Source organism: Salvelinus sp. IW2-2015, linkage group LG32 (genome assembly GCF_002910315.2).
Source record: "Salvelinus sp. IW2-2015 linkage group LG32, ASM291031v2, whole genome shotgun sequence".
Taxonomy (NCBI): Eukaryota; Metazoa; Chordata; class Actinopteri; order Salmoniformes; family Salmonidae; genus Salvelinus; species Salvelinus sp. IW2-2015.
In genome coordinates, this window is record NC_036871.1 from 33,471,705 (window position 1) to 33,479,615 (window position 7,911).

At 43.5% G+C, this 7,911-nt stretch overlaps 1 pseudogene; it reads right to left on the bottom strand.

The window, feature by feature from the left end:
• The window catches only part of LOC111957175 (ephrin type-A receptor 4-like), a 79,239-nt pseudogene that overhangs the window by 21,253 nt on the left and 50,075 nt on the right, over window positions 1-7,911 (bottom strand).

Here is a 7,911-nt window from a genome sequence, read left to right on the forward strand (position 1 = left end):
CATTATGTACAAAATAAGTTACAAAAAAAACACACAATAGCACAATTGGTTAGGAGCCCGTAACATAGCAGCCATCTCCTCCTGGTGCCATCATACATACTGTCTCCTTTTGGACATACTGTCTCCTTTAGGATACACTGTCTCCTTTAGGACACACTGTATGTATGTTTACCTGCGGCTGTGTGTGTGTGTGTACCTGTGGCTGATGATGAAGACTGTGGTAGAGATGAGCAGTAGAACCACACCCCCACTGATTGACAGTAGGAGAAGGGTGGAGTTAGCGGCATTACCAATCAGAGGCAAGGGATCTGACAGGGGGAGGAGACAACAAGTCACAAACCAGGATGTTTTCATTAAAAAACAGGTACATATTTTTTTATCAATATCCCTTGCTCTATAAAAATAGACAAATAGAACATAGTGTTGTACCTGAGTTGGTGGAAAACTCAAAGGGGGCGCTGAACTCTCCGTATCCGGCGGCCGTGCGAGCGCGCACGTGAAAGACGTACACAGTGAGTGGGTTCAGCCCAGTGATATCAGCACTACGGGATGCCGTCTTCATAATGCGGTAGGACCTCTCCTTCTGATTCTGATTGGATAGGAGGAAAAGAGGTGAGGGATGTGTCAATGTCCACTATATGAAGCGTTCCAATATACAGTACATCATACTAAAATACAACCCATTATAATTGGCAAGCAAAAAGAAAATGGGTAAGAGATGAGAACATGATTCTAAAATGTAACTTGAAGTTGCAGAACAATGTTTTCTGTGTGGGTCTGGAGGGAAATCCCTCTCCCTATGGCCTATAATCACATAACCATTCAAGCAAGGACACACACAAAAACATTGCCAGTCACAAATCCCTCCCACAGCTTGCCCATCTCTTATCTACATTGCCTCAAACTCTCTCTTTTTCTCTCCCAACATATTTTCTCTCGTATTATCTCTCCCTCCATTTCTGCAGGTTAGCGTTTTGTGTAACTGATCTTGTTCTGGAGGCAGCTCTGCTGGCACAGCGTTTTGTGTAACTGATCTTGTCCTGGAGGCAGCTCTGCTGGCACAGCCACAAGTCACAACATTGTAACCCTAACCACACTGCTAACCCTAAAGCCTAACCCTAAACTTAAATTAAGAACAAATAGTATATTTTTGTTTTCATGAATTTTTACACTCAGTTCTGCCTCCAGGACAAGACTCATGACAATAAATGTCAACCTGCTACATTTCTCCTTCTATCCATTTCTGTGTCAAACACAAGGAAGGCTTTGAAGATAGTTTATTGGTTATTTTATAAGTCTATTGATAACAGTTGAAGCAGGTGAAAACTTATACACTCACAGATACACATAACACACAGTTACAATACGTTTCCATAGGATATCTGATTTCTGAACTGCGGTTCCCATGAGACACCTTACCTTCTCGTAGTACTTGACCTCGTACTCAAGGATGACTCCGTTGGGCCGGTCGGGCTGTTGCCATGCCAACGACACACCGTGCCTGGTGACATCACTGGCCTGGATGGACGTGACTGGGGAGGGAGCTATGTGAGAGAGTGGGAGAGAGAGAGAGAGAGGAGAGAAAGAGGGGAACACAAGTTGAAGAATGAACACTTCTTAACAACCGCCTGCTTAACCTGGAATCCAGCCGCACCAATGTGTCGGAGGAAACACTGTTCAACTGACGACTGCTGTCAGCCTGCAGGCACCCGGCCCGCCACAAGGAGTCGCTAGAGCGCGACGAGCCAAGTAAAGCCCCCCCCGGCCAAACCCGGACAATGCTGGGCCAATTATGTGCCGCCCTATGGGACTCCTGATAACGGCCGGTTGTGATACAGCCTGGGATCAAACCTAGGTCTGTAGCGAAGCCTCTAGCACTGCGATGTAGTGCCTTAGACCGCTGCACCACTCGGGAGGCCTATGGCTTCTACATTCTATTGAACGGTCCTGAATGGTTTACCAGAATAGTTAAGACACAATGGCATAACAAATGCATAGAAAAATGAAAAGGAAAGAACCGCATCACTTAATGTTGGATGGCAATCACAACGACCCAATTCACCACAGCGGAGTCCTGGATGACATGACACCTTTGTCTAGGAAACAGGTTGCGGCCTGTCTCACATCATTTCATCCTGTCTTTCTATCCCTCTAATATCGTCTTCCTCTCCCCCCATGTCCCAGTGTTATTGTGGTAATCACTCTGGCATACTGACCTTCAGGAGAAGAGAGTTATGTCACTGGTCTATGTGACTCTCTGGAATTATGATACTGCCTCACTAAAGACAGAAAATTGTTATTTCAGAGTGTATGAGTATTGACTGACTCTGGTTAGTTCCCATACTACTCTTTTAGCACCCAGTAGGTGATGATATACTACACAAGAAGACAACACACTTCCATCAGGCAGTTAAAGTAGGTGTGTCTACTGCTATCTGTGACTCAAAGACATTTTACCTTTAATATTACACAGAAAATACTAGAGTGAGTGGATTGTGTTACACACAGACACACACATTTTACATACAGTAAAACACATACACACACCTCATCTGACTCACACTCCCGAACAAGATAAAATGAAACACCTCATAAAACTTTACAGTCCTCCTAACTGTAAAGAGAAGTTGTCAAACGAGCAGACCTTCTCCCAGAACACACACGCGCACACACACAAACACACACAGTTGAAGTCAGAAGTTTACATACACCTTAACCAAAAACATTTAAACTCAGTTTAACAATTCCTGACATTTAATCCTATTAAAAATTCCCTGTTTTGGGTCAGTTAGGATCACCACTTTATTTTAATTATGTGAAATGTCAGAATAATAGTTAGAGAGAATTATTTATTCAGGTTTTATTTCTTTCATCACATTCCCAGTGGGTCAGAAGTTTACATACACCAATTAGTATTTGGTAGCATTGCCTTAAATTGTTTAACTTGGGTCAAACATTTCAGGTAGCCTTCCACAAGCTTCCACAATACGTTGGTGAATTTGGGCCCATTCCTCCTGACAGAGCTGTGTAACTGAGTCAGGTTGTAGGCCTCCTTGATCGCACACGCTTTTTCAGTTCTGCCCAAAAATGTTCTATGGGATTGAGGTCAGGGCTTTGTGATGGCCACTCCAATACCTTGACTTTGTTGTTCTTAAGCCATTTTGCCACAACTTTTGGAAGTATGCTTGGGGTCATTGTCCATTTGGAAGACCCATTTGCGACAAGCTTTAACTTCCTGACTAATGTCTTGAGATGTTGCTTCAATATATCCACATAATTTCCCTTCCTCATGAAGCCATCTATTTTGCGCAGTGCACCAGTCCCTCCTGCCAGCAAAGCAGCCCCACAACATGATGCTGCCACCCCTGTGCTTCACGGTTGGGATGGTGTTCTTCGTCTTGCAAGCATCCCCCTTTTTCCTCCAAACATAACGATGATCATTATGACCAAACAGTTCTATTTTTGTTTCATCAGACCAAAGGATATTTCTCCAAAAAGTACGATCTTTGTCCCCATGTGCAGTTACAAACCATAGTCTGTTTTTTTATGTATGTTTTGGAGCAGTGGCTTCGTCCTTGCTGAGCGGCCTTTCAGGTTATGTCGATATAGGACTCGTTTTACTGTGGATATAGATACTTTTGTACCGGTTTCCTCCAGCATCTTGCTTGACAAGGTCCATTGCTGTTGTTCTGGGATTGATTTGCACTTTTCGCACCAAAGTACGTTCATCTCTAGGAGACAGAACACGTCAGCGGTATGACAGCTATTGTGGTCCCATGGTGTTTATACTTGCGTACTATTGTTTGTACAAATGAACGTGGTACCTTCAGGCGTTTTGGAAATTGCTCCCAATGATGAACCAGACTTGTGGAGGTCTCCCAATTTTTTTTCTGAGTTCTTGGCTGATTTCTTTTCATTCCCCATGATGTCAAGCAAAGAGGCACTGAGTTTGAAGGTAGGCCTTGAAATACATCCACAGGTACACCTCCAATTGACTTAAATGATGTCAATTAGCCTATCAGAAGCTTCTAAAGCCATGACATCATTTTCTGGAATTTTCCAAGCTGTTTAAAGGCACAGTCAACTTAGTGTATGTAAACTTCTGACCCACTGGAATTGGTGATACAGTGAATTATAAGTGAAAATAATCTGTCTGTAAACAATTGTTGGAAAAATGACTTGTGTCATGGCACAAAGTAAGATGTCCTAACCACTTGCCAAAACTATAGTTTGTTAACAAGAAATGTGTGGAGTGGTTGAAAAACGAGTTTTAATGACTCCAACCTAAGTGTATGTAAACTTCCGACTTCAACTGTATATATCATTAGGCTGTATGTATTTTTAGATATAGGCCTATTATAAATGTGTATTATTCTCACGTCACCAGCTTTATTGCAAAAAGACATGCAAATGCACACAACTTTAAGCTATATATTCAATTGAAAGAGGTAATAAACTGCCTATTCATCCGCACAGCAATTGATAAAACAGKACCATGTTTGCAAAGCAAGTGTTTCTGAGTTTATGTCAATATTACACAGGTAAGCTAACGGTTGCAGAAACCAGGAATGCAGACAGGCTCTATAGACCTCTATATATGAATGACTGTGTCCAACACACCACCTGGTGTTATGTTGGGCATCTACTGACCCAAAAATATTTCTCAATGACAAGTATTGCTAAATCAAAAGGTTTAATGAAATACAGGCAGGCACTACATTAGTACATTACAAAACAGCTCGCTGAATCAAGCATGATGGTCTTGTAAGTATAATAGCAAAGYTTGTTATCATATGATTAAAAAAGCTTGAAAAGGTAGTGGAATGGGATTAGTGTGATGTGGGAAGAATCCAATACTTTACCTTGTATGTGGTACAAATCACATTATTGTGGGAGAACCTCATCTAAGAGTATGAATTAGGCTGTTTGAGAAGGTTTGAATTCTAAGCAACCTGCCTCCACATACTTCACATAGTTTGAAGTACAATACCAATGTTACGAATCCCGCCGAGGATGGTGCCTCCCGTTCGGGCGGCGCTCGGCGGTCGTCGTCTCCGGTCTACTAGCTGCCACCGATCCCCTTTTCTGTTTTCAGTTAGGTTTGTCTAATTGGTATCACCTGTTTTGTGTTTAGGGTAGGGGGTTATTTAAACCCAGTTGGCCCGCCGACTTTTGTGCGGGCTTGTTTATTCTGTTTGTTGTGGTGGTGTTTTTTGTATGGTGGATTCGGTCCTATTTATGTTGGACAGTATTTTGACGCGCCCGTTGTTTGTGTGGCGTAGCCGCTTCAGAGATTATTTCTGGGTGAAATAATAAATTTCCACTGGATCATTATTTCCCTGCTCTCTGCACCTGACTCCTTCATTTTCACCATCGGAATTGTGACAACCAACATAGCTACTGTAGTAGGTCAAAGCTGTGTGCTAGAAAACCTTAGTAGAGCATGGGTGAAGTAGGTATCGTGGTGCTCATGTGAATTTCCTTTCTTTTTCGGCTTCAGACAAATGCCTACTTCTCATTTAAAACTTTGTTTTTTGTTTTTAATAGCCTATACTGTTAATTATGGCTGCATTGGTCAGAATCTGCCACAATATCAATGTTGCCAGCTAAGGTATATGAGGGGATAATAGGGCTAGTTGGACAAGGCTATCTGAACGTGCACATGATGGAAGTTAGAGGTAGCCTAATATTAATTATTTAACAGGAAAAAAAGACTATTATGTGACTAAAATGGCTGTGACTAAAACTAGACTAAAATTGTCCAGTGTTTTAGTCGACTGATAATAAGTAAAACTAACAAAGGATGCAACCTCATTCTTTCTTTCTCTCTCTCACACTGTTTACTGAGTTTGTGTGTGGAAATGCTGAGTGATTTCTGTTACACACACACACACACACAACACACACAACACACACACACACACACCACACACACCACACACACACACACACACACACACACACACACACACACACACACACACACACACACACACACACATACGCACAGTAAGAGGAGCAATAGACAAGTATTGTGTTACTGAGGCATCTAAACATCAACCTAAACCAATTACATGACGACTCAACTGTGGTATTATGTTTATGTCACTGAGACAAGTCACTCCTTGAGAGAGGAGACAAACACTAAATTAAATTAAACCAACCCGCTTCAGAAACTCTGAAACAGACATGGAATAAACACAGTCCTGCTGGGCCCCTTAAAACACACATACACTCTCCCTCCACTTACTTCTAAACTCTCTCACACACACACAAACTCACCGGCCTGGTTGGTGGTGAGAGTGACAGACACACTTTCTCTTGCCCCTGCAGTGTGGCCTTGGGAAACTCCGTTGCGGGCGCCGATGGTGAAGGTGTAGCGTGTGTGTGCCTGCAGCTCGCTCACACACACTCTGGTGGCCCCTAGGCCGCTCTGCTGGGGGGAGAAGAGGACGTCTGGGCCGCAGGGCAGGCAGAGCTGGGCCCCAAGAGGCCCGTCAGGACCCCCAAGGCTACCAGCCTCTCCAAGTTCACTTCCAGACGAACTCCCAATCTGAGTTTGATTCCCAGTTTGACTCCCAGGGTAACTCTCAGGACCGTGGCAGAGCAGGCAGTCCACACGGTATCTGATGTCAGTTCTCCCTCCAAGCCTGAGGGGTGCGCTCCACTCTAGAACCACTGATGTCTCGTTGACCTCTGAGATCAGCTGCTGTGGAGCAGAGGGGGGTTCTGGGATAAATAGGACAGGGAGGTTGAGTTAGAAATAATATTGTGGTTATGCTTACATACAGTGCCTTGCAAAAGTATTCACCCCCCTTGGCGTTTTTACTATTTTGTTGCATTACAACCTGTAACTTAAATTGATTTTTATTTAAATAGTCCAAATTGGTGAAGTGAAAAAAAAATACTTGTTTCATAAAATTCTAAAAAATTTAAACCGGAAAAGTGGTGCGTGCATATGTATTCACCCCCTTTGCTACGAAGCCCCTAAATAAGATCTGGTGCAACCAATTACCTTCAGAAGTCACATAATTAGTTATATAAAGTCCACCTGTGTGCAATCTAAGTGTCACATGATCTCAGTCCTCCGTCTGTCTCTCTCCTCTCAGTCTTCCCACTATACTGATCCAATGACTTAAGAGTAATACACCATGTCCTAAGTGGGATGAATAGTCCTCAGTAACATCTCTCTCTTTCTCCCCCTCCCCTCTCTCTCTCTCTCTCTCTCAACAACCTCTCATCACCCTGAGAACCCATCCTCACAGTGAAGCATGTGGTGCAGCATCATGCTGTTGGGGATGTTTTATCGGCCCACCGCCCCCCCACCCCCACCACCCCCCCCCCAGGAGCGCTTTGCGACGGGGTATAAAATAACGGACAACAACAGCATGCCCCATTTGGATCCAATAAAATTCCAGGTCCATCAAAGAAATAATAACACCCTGCTTAGATAAAGATGCTCAGTGACATGCTTCTAAATACTAGGCGAAACTGCCCCTCACCTGCATAGGAATTGCCACCTTTCCAACAAGTCAGTTCGTCAAAAATTTATGCGCTGCCCAAGTTCCAACTGTAAGTGATTGTTAACTGTTGACAGTGGAAACGTCTGGATGCACAAAAAACAGCCATTATAGGCCACACCAAGCTCACACGAAATTGGACCCACTCGAGTGTAAGGCATAAAAAATGGTCTTGTCCTCGAGAATTGGCCGAAACAGTTCCCTAGCCCGAACACTTATTTTTCAGTCTTCCAGAGATTTAGACTGGAATGAGGTTCACCTTCCAGCAGGACAATGGACCCTAAGCAAACTGCTAAAAGCAACACATCTCTCTCTTTCTCCTCCTCCTCCCGTTCCAAAGCCTAACCTCTTCCCTTTGGTCTTGGAAGCAACATCACCACAGAAACTGTTC